Source organism: Aquarana catesbeiana, linkage group LG02 (assembly GCF_042186555.1).
Source record: "Aquarana catesbeiana isolate 2022-GZ linkage group LG02, ASM4218655v1, whole genome shotgun sequence".
Classification (NCBI taxonomy): Eukaryota; Metazoa; Chordata; class Amphibia; order Anura; family Ranidae; genus Aquarana; species Aquarana catesbeiana.
The window spans coordinates 54,143,320-54,159,744 of NC_133325.1; positions in this window are offsets into that span (position 1 = coordinate 54,143,320).

Below are 16,425 nucleotides of genomic sequence, written 5' to 3' on the forward strand. Positions count from 1 at the left end.
TTCCCTGTGTGTCATGATTTCATCAGTACAGGAAATGAGGGGAAATCGGCATACTGGGGACCCAAACAGAAATAAAAATTAATTTACCCAGAAACTAAAATAAACAAATGCACACAATAAGCCACCAAAAGTGTGCAAAAAAAAAATAATCAAGTTACATGCAGCCTATTCATTTTGTGTTTATCTCTTACTTTTTCAGAAGAATGCAATATTTTGACCAGCAAAATTGTGTTATTTACTAAAGGCAAATCCACTCTGCACTACAAGTGCACTTGGAAGTTCAATTGTTGTAGATCTGAGAGGGACATGGAAGGAAAATAAAAAAAACAGCATTTTTGCTTGCACATGATTGGATGATAAAATCAGCAGAGCTTCCCCTCATTTCAGATCTATCCCTTAGATTTACAGAGACTGCACTTCCAAGTGCACTTTCAGTGCAGAGTGGATTTGCCCTTAGTAAATCAACCCCTATGCTCTGTTTATGTCAGGACTATCTCTTTACTGACATTATACTGACACATAGGCATAGCTGTACCTGATTTCGAGGGACTGTCCCTGATTTGGAGCAATGTCCCTCTGTCCCTCATTCCTCCTCATATGTCCCTCATTTTGGTCTGATCTTTATAGTTGTATATAAAATGAACTTTTTATCTATCAAAAAGCGTTTCCCAGTGCTAAACCTTTCATCTGATTTCTAAATTGCTGCATTTGTAAATTCCAAAAGCCAATATAAAGGAATAGTAGTGGTAAAAAAAAGCACTTGTGGGTTTAATCAACCTTGTTTTTTGTACAATTCTCCTTTAAGGGGGCGTGGCAAGGGGTGTGTCCTAGGCCTGCATACTTTTGCTGATAGGTGTCCCTCATTCCAATCTCAAAAAGTTGGGAGGTATGCATAGGGGTTGATTTACTAAAGGCAAATCCACTCTGCACTGAAAGTGCACTTGGAAATGCAGTCGCTGTAGATCTGAGGGGAAGATCTGAAATGAGGGGAAGCTCTGCTGATTTTATCATCCAATCGTGTACAAGCAAAAATGCTGTTTTTTATTTTCCTTGCATGTCCCCCTCGGATCTACAGCGACTGCACTTCCAAGTGTATTTGTAGTGCAAAGTGGATTTGCCTTTAGTAAATCAACCCCCATAGGGGTTGATTTACTAACGGCAAATAGACTGTGCACTTTGCAAAGTACAATTGCACTCTGCAAGTGCAGTTTCTCCAGAGCTTAGTAAATGAGGTAAAGCTTCACTTTGCAAAGAATACCCAATCATGTGCAAGGAAAATTAAAAAAAACAAAACAGCATTTTTACTTGCATATGATTGGATGATGGAAATCAGCAGAGCTTTTCCTCATTTTCTAAGTTCTGGAGCAACTGCACTTTGCAAAGTGCACAATCTATTTTCCTTTAGTAAATCAACACCCCTATTAGTGTCAGATACATAAATCCTTTAGTCATCTTTTTATGTTAAACACGCCCTACAGCAGGGATGACTTATAAAGACTAGAGGAAAAGAATATAAAAGCACACCTTTCTGTTGCTAATCAGATGCTTGCACTTTAGCCATGTTTTTAAAATACTGAATAGTTCCTTAGGAAATACTTTTATATCTTGCTGTATTCGTTTTCTCAGGCGATCTTTTTCTAAGGCTGGCCATACCGCAGGCTGAACAAAATAAATTCATCAAACAGATCCGTCCATCCACTATTTTTAAAGATATCTATCTATATCTATATCTATATCTATCTATCTATCTATCTATCTATCTATCTATCTATCTATCTATCTATCTATCTATCTATCTATCTATCTATCTATCTATGTATCTATCTATCTATCTATATATATATACATCTATATATATAGATCTATATCTAGATCTATAGATATCTATATATATAGATATAGATCTCTATATATAAATTTAAAACATGTACAGTATATATACTGTATATATATATATATATATATATATATATATAAAACAAATTCTTCCATCCCTGCTATACACTATACTGTATGTATAAAATGGTTTCTCTACTGCCTATAGTCCTCCTTTGAATGTTGCCATTGTTTTATCAGTCTGGGAGCAATATGGCTGATTGTCTCCTTGTTCATATGCCACTGAATATTGAGGGTTCTTCTGTGGAACTGTGGTGTACAGAAACATCCTGTGTGATAGTGTACATTGTACTAAACAATATTATATTTTATAAATATAGATGTTTTATTTCCTAATTCAAAAAGTCTTTAGAATAGTTAATTTATTATAATCTACTTTATTTTGAAGCTAAAGAAACGTTTTGTTTTGAGATATATAATTTTTGTAATAAACATTTAAATGGAAAAATGGTCTGCTTGTTTTCTTTTTTTTTTTTTTTAAAACAAGGGAAAGTATTTTACATGCTTAACCACATGCCGACCAACGCATGACGATGTACATCGACACAATGGCACCGCTGGGCAAATGGGCGTACAGGTACATCCACTTTAAATTGCGGCATTGGGGGCGTGCACGCCCGCCGCGTACTGTGTGACCGTGCCCGCGGGTCCCACGGACTCGATGTCCGCCGGTGTCCTGCGATCGTATCACAAAGCGGCAGAATGAGGAGATGCCTATGTAAACAAAGCATTTCCCTGTTCTGCCTAGTGACATGACAGGGATCTACCGCTCCCAGTGATCGGGAGCAGTGATCGCTGTCATGTCAGTGGTAGCCCATCCCCCCACAGTTAACATCACTCCCTAGGACACACTTAACCCCTTGATCACCCCCTAGTGTTTAACCCCTTTCCTGCCAGTGTCATTTACACAGCAATCATTTTTATAGCACTGATCGCTGTATAAATGACAATGGTCCCAAAATAGTGTCAAAAGTGTCCGATGTGTCCGCCATAATGTTGCAGTCACGATAAAAATCACAGATCACTGCCATTACTAATAAAAAAAAAAAATAATAATAAAAATGCCATAAATCTATCCCCTATTTTGTAGACGCTATAACTTTTGCGCAAACCAATCAATATACGCTTATTGCGATTTTTTTTTACCAAAAATATGTAGAAGAATACAATTTGGTTTTTTATATATTTTTTGGGGATATTTATTATAGCAAAAAGTAAAAAATATTGCTTTTTTTTTCAAAATTGTCGCTCTTTTTTTGTTTATAGCGCAAAAAAATAAAAACCGCAGAGGTGATCAAATACCACCAAAAGAAAGCTCTATTTGTGGGAAAAAAAGGATGTCAATCTTGTTTGTGTACAGCGCCGCACGACTAAGCAATTGTCAGTTAAAGCGACGCAGTGCCGAATCGCAAAAAGTGCTCTGGTCAGGAAGGGGGTAAATCCTTCTGGGGCTGAAGTGTTTAAACCAAACCTTTCTAATCCCAATCATAACAGTCCAATAGCAGTCCAGCAAAGCTTGCAGCATGGATATATGGATTTAAATGTGTCCAGTGCTTCTTGTGTGCTCCTGGGAAATTCAGTTTTGTTACCCACACCAGGTCCTTGACTTGACATCCCACAATTGGCAATCCTAAAATATATGGTGCTTAATCTGTGACACCCTTAGATACTGTAATAAATATCCATAGTCTGGGGATCAAATTCTGACATTTGGAGGTTGGATTCTTCCATAAAAAAACAAATATGTGCATATGAAAAAGTGCATGTTTAGTGTACATTCATGAGAGGTCTAAAGGTACCTGTCCATCATACCTACCTATAGTGCCAAAAGTATGTGCATACCCATAATTAGAGTGCAGGTGTTTCCAGTGAAGGACACTTTTAATTCTACAACATTCAAAGACATCTTAGGCAGTCGTGCCATTCCAACCTGGTGAAAACTATTTAGGGAAAGTACTTTATCTGTTCCACTATGACTGTGCTCAAAGCCAACTTCATAAAGATATGGTTTGACCAGTTTGGTGTGGAAGAACTTGAGTAGGCTACACAGAGCCACAACCTCAATTCTAATGAATACCATTGGGATAATTCAGAATGATGATTGCAAGCCAGGTCTTCTTGTCCAACATCAACTCCCAACCTCACAAATGCTGTTATTGCTGATTAGGCACAATTGACCATTTTCCAAGATCTTTTGGAAAGCCTTCTCAGAAGCTGCAAAGGGCGAGGGATCCAAAAACATTTTACTATATAGCAGGGGTCTCCAAACTTTATAAACAACGGGCCAGTTTATTGTCCTTCAGACTTTAGTGGGGCCGGACTGTGGGCAGTGGTGGCGGAAAATTTCCAGGCATCAGTAGGAGTAAACATTGCAACATTTGGTGTTAGGGGGAGGAGTAGTGCCCTATCATTGGGAGGAATAGTGCCCCATTATTGGTGTGTGGGAGATTTAGCGCTTCATTGTTGGTGTCATTTGGCAGAAAAGGGTCTCAAATCAGTGGGAGGAGTTGTGTCTCAAGGGCCGGATAAAGGCAGGCAAAGGGCCGCATTCGGCCCCAGGGCCACAGTTTGGAGACCACTGCTATTTAGTATAGGAAACAAGATATATATATAATGAAGCATCCTTCATTATATTTATAACTTGTTTCCTATACTAAATAGCAGTGGTCTCCAAACTGTGGCCCTGGGGCCGAATGCGGCCCTTTGCCTGCCAGTTAGGTTTGGTCAATAATTGGATAGTACTGCGTCATATCAGAACTATACTCAAGGACCTCTACTATCCCTTAGGCCCCTTTCACACAGGTTTTCCAATCAGGTCTGCCTGTCAGTTTTTCAGGCGGACCTGATTGGACCTTGCAGTCTCCCCTATGGAGCGGTGGATGTCGGCACCATCCGAGCCGATCCTGCCCGCAAAATCCAGATGGATGGTAGTCCATATTTTCCATCTGTCTGGCGGATCGCATCAGATGAAAATGGACAGGCGGTCCGTTTCCACCCAATCTTCCCATAGAGGAGAGTGGGACTGTGTCTGCTTTGTACAATGAGTGGAGATGGACCGGTCATCCGCCTGCTCAGTGGGAATCAGGGGAGCAATCCCCCGCTGAGCAAGTGAAAACTGCAAGACAGAGGTGCCCGTATGAAAGGGGCCATAGAGTTACACATGCTTAGCAGGAAAAGCTATGTTATGGAACTGAAATAATGTTACAGGCATGGGCGTCCGCAGGTAGGGGCAAGGTGGGTCAAGTGCCCCCCCCTGGAATCAGGGATCGGATCTTAAATTCAGCACAGTGGTGTCGCTATGGGGGTGTGGGCAGCCAGCGGGGTGACACCATCAAGGTGCTGTCAAGCCCGCCCATCAGTGTAGTGTGACTTTCCCTGTTGTTTTCCCTGCTCAGTCCAGCAGTGAACTCGGTGGTGCGGTGTCAGGAGAAAGGTGAGCTGCGGGCTGTCAAAGGTTTCCCCCGCTCTCCCCCCTTCTCCAGTCAGGGAGAAGAGAAGGCGTCTCTCACCAGGTTTCCCGCCCAGCTTCCTGCCCGCTCCGTTCCTTTCCTATTGGCCATAACTGAGGGCCAATCAAAGGAGACTAGGAGAGGAAAGCATCATGGGACATGTAGTCCCAAAGATTGGCGGCCCCATTTTCAGAAAGGAGGCTACAGCTCAATCAAGAGAGAGATTGAGAGACTGCAGCCTGGAAAAAAGCTGATGGAGTGAGTACTACAGGACAAAGAAAGAGGCGCGTGCTGGGCGGAAGCCAGAGAGAGAGAGCCATGCTGCCCAGTTACACCAGAGAGAGAGCCACGCTGCCCAGCGCCACCAGAAAGGGGCCACGCTACCCAGCGCCACCAGAGAGATTCCCACTACCCAGCGCCACCAGAGAGAGAGGCCCTAGGGACTGTACTACGTCTGCAGTCTCTGACCATGATAATGTGATAATGACATTGTCAAAAAGGGGCGGTGCATAGATGACCCTAAAATGATGCCCTCCCCTGAAAAAAGTTCTGCGGACGCCCATAGCTACAGGGCTTATTTGTGCCAACAAACCATTCAACTAGAGTTGCCACCTCATCCCTTTAAACCCGAATATGAACATATGAATTACACAGGTTCTGGGGCTAGTTTAATGCAGCTAAGGCACCAAGTGAATTTAATTACCACCTTAATCAGCCACAGAACCTGAGTAATTAATTTGTGTTCGGGTTTAAAGGGATGAGGTGGCAACCCTACATTCAATGCATCATTACATTACATCATAAGAACAGTCTGAACTACATAAATTCGTAGCATGATCTCCTGCTGCTGAAGCCCATCTTTTTCAGGTTCTGCAGGTGTTGTATCTACAAAGATTTTCTGCACACCTTATCTTTTGCAAAGAGCAGTTAACTGAGCAACTATGAAGTTCCTGTTCATGTCTGACTTTCTATCCATGACTTTGGGTTTGAGGTCCATATTGAATTTACGTCAAATGCAGATCAGCAAAATCTCATTGATAATAACAAGCAATAGGCATGGCAGTTCAGAGGTTGTGCCTGACACACTATGGGGTTGATTTACTACTTGCAGTGCAAAGTGGATTTGCCATTAGTAAATAACCCCCTTTGTGTTCGATTTGTTTGGACTGCAGGCAAAGCAGGTCAAACCCAACCTTTTCTTGTTAAGCACTGGGGTTGATTTACTAAAGACAAATAGACTCTGCACATTGCGAGTGTGAGAGCTTAGTGAATGCAATTTAAGTTTCACTCTGTAAAGAATACTCAATCACATGCAAGGAGAAAATAAAAACACTGCATTTTATTTCACTTGATTGGATAATGGAAATCAGCAGAGCTTCACTACATTCACTCAGCTTTGGAGAAAATGAGTGCAACTGCACTTGCAAAGTTCACAGACTATTTGCCTTTAGTAAATCAACCACTCTGTGTTTTCCATTTAACCAAATGTGCTTGGCTATACTACCCAACAACAGGAACCCAAAGGAGTTGATACTGGGAGATTTTCATTTGACTGATGCTGGAGCAGATGGCTCTGAATTATATCTAATAGGTGAAGGGCCACAAGTACAAGGTGTCTCATTAGTACTAGACAAGGATGCAAATGCCCCCCCACCCTCAAGCTAGGGTGACCGAATGTCCCTGGTTTCCGGGGACAGACCCCAGACTGAGGACACTGTCCCCGGACCAAGTCTGTCCCCGTTATTGTCCCTGGATTAGATTTGAACAGGGGCCCAGGCAATTTCAAAGACAGTCAGAGCAGAATTTAAAAAACGGAATTCTGAATTACACACCCAGCCGCTCCTACTAGCTGAGGGGGGTGTATTTCTTCCATTATCTGTGCCCCTTTCTGATCATGTGCTGGTCGAAGCAGAGAGACTATTTTTTCTGTTTTGGGTGCATGCCCATTCTGCTTGTGCTCGTATGTTCTTCTGTATTGGCTCAAGTTCCGGCCAGCCGCCTGCCTGCCTATCTCCTTGTCTTCCCTGGTGGAGTGATCTTCCTCTGCCCAGCTCCGCTCCCCACCCAGTAGTAGACGGGGGCCTGGAGAGTGAGACTTGAGAGGCTTTGAGGCGGGCAGCGGTGGCAGCAACAGGCAGAGAGAGGCAGCTGAGCTCAGCTGAAAGTGTTCAGCAGCAGGAACAGAGGGGAAGTGGATCCGATTGTGGGGCTACCAGTGCCTTTAAGGCTTCAACACATGCTTTGGGGGTGCCTGTGAATCAACTACATTGCACTGTGTCCATATCTCTGGCATAATGGATGATATCATAACTTGCAGGCAGCAGGCACTCTGGCTGGCAGTGCACTGTCACAGTGTGTCACATAACATGGCTGCTGGGTGCTGATTTTGTTAACTTATTGGTCATAAATTACCAAAATCAGCACCCAGCAGCCATGTTATGTGACACACTGTGACAGAGCCAGCCAGAGCCATGATAGAGTGCCTGCTGCCTGTGTGTTATCATGATGCTGATGATCTTAACCAGTTGCCGACCGCCCCACAATGGCGTCCCTAGAGGGGGGCCAGAGCGGGCACCGACCCCCCCAACATTATGCTGTGCCTCACTATGTGACCCCCCCCCCCCCCCCGCCAATTAAAAAAACATTTTTTTTTTTTTTTTACAAAAAGGCAATGTCTAAGAGGGAGAGCGTCCCCAGTCAGCTCCTGCCGGTGATTCCTCCCCCCTCCCTCTGCTCACTGACACTGCATAATGCGAGCGCTCACACAGCCATGGCCGCCCGATCTGCTCCTTCCCTTGCATCCTCATTGGCAGGGAGAAGAGCGAGTTGCAGGAAGGACTCCACCAGGACTCTCAGTTACTGAAAAAAACAGACTGATTTCTCCCGTCCTTAGGACAAGAGAACCAGCCTGTAAATTCTAAGAGATGCCAGACCAGCGCTGTCAATAGCAGGGGCAGGACAGCAAGAGGAGGCTGGGGTACCCCACAGTGGCAGAACACCAGGGCCCGGTGGCAAGACAACCTTTGCAACCCTGATAGTTCTCCCACTGCTTTGGACCCTTATATTTTCTTGGTATGCTGGCAGATTTACTGCTATAGGGCGGTCGCGCTGCGCAGAATTATATATATATACATGATCCTGCATTTCTTGGCATCAGAGCCGATCAGCAGGTCAAGCGGATTCGATGTCTGCCGGTACCTGCCGATCGTTCTGTACACAGGCAGAACGGCGGTCTGCCTATGTAAACAAGGCAGATTGCCATTCTGTCAGTATGGAAGACATTGATCCTGTGTTCCTGCAAAGCAGGGACAGGGATCTATGCCTTCCCCTAGTAAAGGCACCTCCCCCAAAGTGAGAAAACACTTGCTAGGCGCACATTTAACCCTTTGATTGCCCTAGATGTTAACTCCTTCCCTGCCAGTGTCATTAGTACAGTGACAGTGTATATTTTTTTACCACTGATCACTGTATTAGTGTCACTGGTCCCCAAAGAAGTGTAAAAAATTTCACTTATTGTCCGATAAGTCTGCCGCAATATCGTAGTCCCGCTTTAAATCCCTGATTGCCATTACTAGTAAAAAATAAAATATGTCCCCGGATTTCATTTGAAAAATCTGGTCACCTTACCCCAAGCCCAGTCCTGCCCTGAACTAGTTAACATTAACCATACAGTGTTTTCAATCTACCAATGGAATCCTGCAGGCAAGAAAAAAAACTTGATGATGACCTCATCAATGTAATGCATAGGATGGTAACGAATCTGTATTATATATCTGCAGTGGAAAAAACGGAGGTCAGGGATCTGGATATGGTGTGTGGCTGGGGGTCATGGAACTGGTTCAACAGCATTACAACTTTTTCAACAGGTAAAACACATCACACCAATGTTTTACCTGTATACTTGCTCCAGACCTGCATCTGTCTTGCTTGCTGGGAACGCCTAGGGTGCTGGCTCAAGAAGTTCATTTTTGCTTGTTGTCATGGAACACTGATGAAAAGAAGCTGCATTCCAATGCTCACTTCTTCCAAAGGCTCCTTAATAAACTGTCAACATTACAACTACATCCATATTGGAAGTGAAGTCCTTGGGCAGGAACACTATGGATGCAGTTGCAATTTTGACAAATGAATAAAGAGCCTTTGGAAGTGAACATTGGAGTGGGCCTTCTATTCATCAATAGTACAGTCATAGTTACAAAGTTAGGTTGAAAAAAGACACAAGTACATCTAGTCCAGGGGTTCTTAGCCTGGGGTCCATGGACCCCTAAGTGGTCCATGGATGGGTTTCAGGGGGTCCATGAGGGTCAGAATAAAAATAACATTTACATTCACTATACAGCCCTCCCCCTTTCCCCGATCAATGGTTTCCACTTAAAAGAAAGAAAGAAAATGCACCCTGCCATTGTTTATAATGCTGACCATTAAGCATGTCTTGACTAGTTGTTGGCCCATGTTTACCTTTTAGGCCCCTTTCACATGAGGCAGACTCCGCTTCCACGGAGTCCGCCTCTGTCCGCCGGCTCAACGGGAGATCAGTCCGCTGATCTCCTCTGAGCCGGCGGATGACAGGTCCCTCTCTGCTCACTGAGCGGGGAGGGGCTTGTCAGGTGCCGCTGCCGCCTATGGAGGGATCGGATGAAAACAGACAGCATGTCCGTTTTCATCAGATCTCACCCGATCCGATCCGCCAGCGATGGACCTGGACGTAGGGCCATCCGTCTGCCGGACCGGGTCGGATGTCAGCGGACATGTCTCCGCTGACATCCGACGCTCTATAGACTAACATGGAGCGCCCGTTCAGGTCCGCCATCAAAACTGACAGGCGGACCTGAACGATCCGATTGTGTGAAAGGGGCCTTAAAGAGGAGCTCCAGCCCCCCCATGAAAAAATTAAAAGTCAGAAGCTACAACTACTGTAGCTGCTGACTTTTAATATTAGGACACTTACCTGTCCTGAAATACAGTGATGTAGGCACCCCAGCCGATGTTTCAATCCGCTCTTGGGTGCTCCCACCACCATTGCCTGTAAGGGAAATGGCAGTGAAGCCTTGTGGCTCCACAGCTGGTTCCCTTCCGCACATACACAAAGCTTGTTGTGCTTTGTGAATGGCCTGGTGGTGGGGGAAAGAGGATGGGGGACAAACAGCTGCAGCGTGCTCACCCGGAAGTGGGAGTGGGTACCTGTCAAACCAGGTAACTGTTCCCCCCTCCCCCCTGAAAGGTGCCAAATGTGGCACCGGAGGGGAAGAGGCAGATAAGCGGAGCTTCCACTTTTGGGTGGAGCTCCGCTTTAACTTATATTACCGTTCTCTGCACAACCGTCATCTTGTGCCACTCCATAATAGCAGGTGCTAATTGTCATTTTCTAGCAGCAGCAGTAGATTTGGGTAGAATTAAAACTGTTTTGTTTAATTTGCACAATATGTTTATATTTAATTTTTCTTTTTTTTTTTGATAAATCAAAATTTCGTGGTTAGTAAGATGTAATCCATGTGGACCATGTTTTCTCAAAGTTGTCTATATTATCACAAACAATAGCAGCAAGTATTTCATTGGACATAAACCAATTCATTTTGTTCCTGACCGAAGTGGAATTTGGAGTAGAAGACCATCGTGCTTTTGCCAATGTTTGTTTTTGCAGCAGTGATTTTTTCTATTGAGTGGCCATTATTTTTTGCATGAAAAGGAGAAAGTTTTTGTTAAGGTTGTTTATCACACTTTGTTTATGTCATATACTGTATGTATGAGGCAATCAAATCTCAATAAAATAAAAAGTACATATATTCATTGCATGCAAAGTTGTGTTTATGAGGGGGGGGTCCATAGCTTTCATTAGATTCCTAAATGGGTCAGTGACTAAAAAAAAGTACCACTGGTAGTTTATTCAATAGAAAAAAAAAGTGAAGAAAACCTCCACATACCGACCCAATACCCACAGTCAGTGAAGGCTGGTGTGGTGTTTTTTTTTGGGGGGGGATGGTGGCAAACAACACTGCACTCCCCCCAGTCACTGTCTTCCGGTCGGTCCGGCACTTACACCATCTAAGTGGCGGGCTGCGGCGCCGGTGTCCTCTCCGTCTCCTCTCTCCTCCTCTCCTCCTGTGACTCAGGTGTCCTCCAGCACGGTGGACGGTGGCAGTTGTGGGCTGCGGCTCCTCTCCGTCTCCTCTCTCCTCCTGAGGCTCCGGTGTCTTCCAGCACGGCACGGTGGCAGTCAGCGGCTCTGCTGTCCTCTCCGTCTTCTCTCTCCTCATCCTGGGCACTAGCCATGCAATAGGATCGCCTGACTTTTTGTCCAACTGGGGAAATGGGTCTCACGACCCAAACAACCCACTTCCTGATTGGCGGGAAGGAGATTTAGTGTGAAAATAGCAAATATTCATTCACTATCGGCACACAACTGGGTGGGCTCGGAGCGCAGTGCTCTGCTCCCCAAGCCCACCCTTTTTTGAAGTCTATTAGAGCCTCTGGCTCTAAACATGTGCTTCAAACCCCCCCCCCCATTGGAATCCACAGTCCAGTGCCCTGCATGTAGATCAGGGGGCTGGACGCATGGCTAGGGGGGGCGGTGCCGTGCGCCCCTAATGGATGGGCCGCCACTGCCCACAGTTGATCCAGAGGGAGGCATAAACCCTCTATAAAGCATAGTTAGAATAAGCTTCATATTTGCATAGATGGTTTGCCTTCTATAAATATTAAAGCGGAGTTCCGGACAAATGTTTTTTATTTTATTTTTTTTTATTGATCCGAGCATCATTCATTTTTGAAATAAAAAACGATTATACATGGTTAATTGTGGATCTTTCTAAAATATAAATTTACTACTTACAATTTTCTCCCTCCTGCTGTGGCCGTTGCCATCATGATTATCACTTCCTGGATAAGCCTTTGAGAGGTGCATGCTGAGTAACCAGCATGCACCTCTCGATCTCACGCATGCGCGATTCACCGGCGGGCGTAGCGCTGATTGTTTCTAAAGTTGCCATAACAACGGGCGGCGACAGAGGAAGGTCCCACCCGTTGTTATGGCAACATAGATAAACACATCTCGGCACTGTGATCCGTCTTAAATCGCGTCATTTCCTGGCAGGAAATAATACAATTTTTTATCACAGTACTGCCCACAGACTCCTGGGAAATGATGACACATCATTTCCCAGGAGCACAGGCGAGAGAGGAAGTGACGGACCAGGAAGTGGCAGATTAGGAGGACTACCTAGCAACAGGGCAATTCTGCTAAGTATAAATACATTTTTTCCTCCAAATGTTTTTTTATAGGTTTAGAGGAGTCTGATTCTGAAAAAAAAAAATTTCAGAGTGGAACTCCGCTTTAACAAATGTCCTTTAGATTGTAAGCTCCATGAGCAGGGCCCTCCTATTCCTTCTGTATTGAACTGCATTGTAATTGTACTGTCCCCCTTTATATTGTAAAGCGCTGTTGGCGCCATAAAAATCATGTATATTAATAATAATAATTCTAATAATAATAATATATAAAAAATATATAAATATAATAATAATAATGTAATAATAATATAATATGACCTCTGCTTTCATTGGGTCCAGCTCATTAGCAGGATTAACTTTGGGAAACCTGTCCGTTCTGTGCAGTATGAGATTTACATTATGGGAAGACCCACACCTTTACTAGAAAAGTTCATTTTACCAAAGAAAGCTGCCAAGCCAGTTGAACAGCTAAAATGTCACCCACCTCTCCAGTTCCTGTTACTTTTCATTCTCTTTTTTTTATAAATGTGCTATTGTGTTACATTCCTGCCTTTCTCTTTCTTTTCTCAATGTTTCAAGTGACTCCATCAGCGTGTGGGAACCAAACCCGTTCTCATTGGCACACATAGAACTTTAGCCCTTACTCTCTGAAGCATTTGTATCTAGAACAACTACTGTAAATAAATAGTATGAAAAGATTAAAAGGGAATTGTGGCATCACAGATGTTACTTAATAGAGGGAGAGGCATTGCTAGCATCTCAAAGATCAGCAGTTGGGCCCCATCAGCAACCTTTCTAGGTATAGAGTTGCTTTATAGAATTTGCATGCATTGTACAATGGTTCAAGTTTCAAACACAAAAGTAAACATATTACATCTAACAGCAGAGCACTTGGGATGTTACGTCCCATTCACACCTGCGTATTCCACGAACGGGCGCAGAAACCCGCATTTCCACGCACGTTCCTGGGAACACATGCAAAACGTGTGTTGCTCTTGCAATGCCATTAACTGTTAATGGCACACCAAATACGTGTTTTGTCACGTGACAAACGCACTACAAATGTGTGCAAAATGCACAATAATAAAACCGAGAGAAGCTTGATGCCCAAGTAGGTGCAGGAGCTTCTTTGTCACTTTTGTCGTTCATAGGGCAGCCCATTCAAGTTATTACTGGGCTGCCCAATGTGCATCGTGGGAAAAACACGTGCAGAACACATGAAAATGCGCCAAAAAAAAAAAAATACACACAGGAACGCTAGGTGTGAATTGGGCAAACGTTGGATTACTCTTGTACTGGAGAACAAAAGAAAAATTCATCCTGGGCTTTTAGAAGGTTAGCGGTTCTACTGTTGTGTTTGGTGCTAAAATGGGTCAGTGGGTCAGGGATCGCTCAAAGCCGGCACCCATCAAATTTTCCTTGCATATGATTGGGTACTCTTTGTAAGGTAAAGCTCCACCTCATTTACTAAGCTCTTGAGCAACTGCACTTACAGAGTGCACAGTCTATTTGACTTCAGTAAATCAACCCCTAGGGGTTGGCTGTTTCATTGGGGTTTATTTACTAAAGCTAGAGGGAAACCATTCAGCTTCCAGGTTTTATTGATAAAGCTTAAAGTGATTGTAAAGTCTAATTTTTTAAAAAATTAACAAACAAACCTCCTCTGTTGCAGTGGATTTGCACAGAGCAGCCCTGGATCCTCCTCTTCACGGGTCCCTCTTCTGTGCTCCTGACCCTTCCCTCCTGTTGAATACCCCCCACAGTAAGCAGCTTGCTATGGGGACAACTGAGCCGAGCTGCAGCTCTGTGTATGCATTCAGACACGTAGCTGTGATTTAGCTCCGCCCCCTCTCTCCTGATTGGCTAACTGACTTTGATTGACAGCAGCGGGAGCCAATGGCTCAGCCAATCAGGAGGGAGAGACAGCTGAGGGACTGGTGAACATCATTGGATAGAGATGGGGCTCAGATAAGTATTAGGGGGGCTGGGGGAGCTGCTGCACAAAGAAGGTTTTTTATCTTCATGCATAGAATGAATGCATGAAGATAAAAAAACCTTCTGACTTTACAACCCCTTTAATGAAACAAGCTGAGGTTAGAAGCTTATTGGTTTCTCTGCAGAATTGTGACTAATTTTGCCCTCTCTAGCTTTAGTAAATAAACCCCATTGCTATAAACAATGCACTTCTTGGGTTTAATTTACCAAAGGCAAATAGACTGTGCACTTTCCAAGTGCAGTTGCGCGCTGCAAGGGCATTTGCTCCAGAGCTTAGTAAGCGCCAGCTATGAGTAAGCGCTCCGCAAGAGCGTGAAACGCGTTAGCGGTTATGCTGTATTGTTCCAACAGTGCCATGTACTGATTTTATGCTACGTTATTGAATAAAGAAGATTTTATTTATTTGCCTATTCCGGAGTGCGGCTGTCCAGATTTTTCTCCTGCACGCATACCATTAGTAAATGAGGTGAGGCTTCACTTTGCAAAGAGTACTCAATCACATGCAAGGAAAATAAAACAGCAGTTTGGTCGGCACATGATTGGATGATGGAAGTCAGAAGAGCTCTCCCTCATTTCCTAAGCTCTGTAGCAAATGCCCTTGCAACTGCACTTTCAAAGTGCACAGTCTATTTGCCTTTAGTAAATCAACCCCCTTGTGTCTGATATCTTATCTCAACAGTTGTTATTAAAGTGTATCAAACCCCAAAATAAAACCTTTTTTTTTTAGTTTATGATATTGTAGAAAAGGGTTAAACCTTGTGAATTTATTTTTTGCTGTATGTGTACCATTAGGGAAATTTCCCTTCATTACCTGTCATCAAAACACAACAGGAAGTTAGTGTAAATCTCCTAAAGTAATGGGAACTCCCCCCTCCGTTAGACAGGTGTCCCCGTTGGAAGATTTCCCTTCACCACTTGTTCTGTGGACAACTCTGAACTTTTAGATTTCCCCTCATTTTCTGGTCAACAGTACAAATGGAGGGGTGAATCTCCCCAGTAATAAAAATCCCCAGTAGCAAAATCTGACAGAGGGTCTAACCCCTCCCCACTTTATAGTTCTCCAATCAGCAACGCTGACACACTGCACTTTAGTTACACTTCAAGTTTCGTTTCGGTTTCAGAGGTAGTTGATTTATTCATAATTTTGATAAATGTATGTCTATTGATGCATAGCACCTAGTTTCAGAACCTCCTTTGTTTCTTATAGCTTTATTTATGAGACAAAATAAAAATTCAAAAGGTTCGCTTTATTGTGCCACACGCTTAACATAATAAACCATTCACAGGCACTTTTCGTATATACAGTATCTCACAAAAGTGTGTGCACCGCTCACATTTTAATAAAAATATTTTATTCTATCTTTTCATGTGACAACACTGAAGAAATTATACTTTGCTACAATGTAAAGTAGTGAGTGTACAGCTTGTATAACAGTGTAAATTTGCTGTCCCCTCAAAATAACTTAACACACAGCCATTAATGTCTAAACCGCTGGCAACAAAAGTGAGTACACCCCTAAGTGAAAATGTCCAAATTGGGCCCAAAGTGTCAATATTTTGTGTGGACACCATTATTTTCCAGCACTGCCTTAACCCTCTTGGGCATGGAGTTCACCAGAGCTTCACAGGTTGCCACTGGAGTCCTCTTCCACTCCTCCATGATGACATCACAGAGCTGGTGGATGTTAGAGACCTTGTGCTCCTCTACCTTCCGTTTGAGGATGCCCCATAGATGCTCAATAGGGTTTAGGTCTGGAGACATGCTTGGCCAGTCCATCACCTTTACCCTCAGCTTCTTTAGCAAGGCAGTGGTTATCTTGGAGGTGTGTTTGGGGTCTTTATCATGTTGGAATACTGC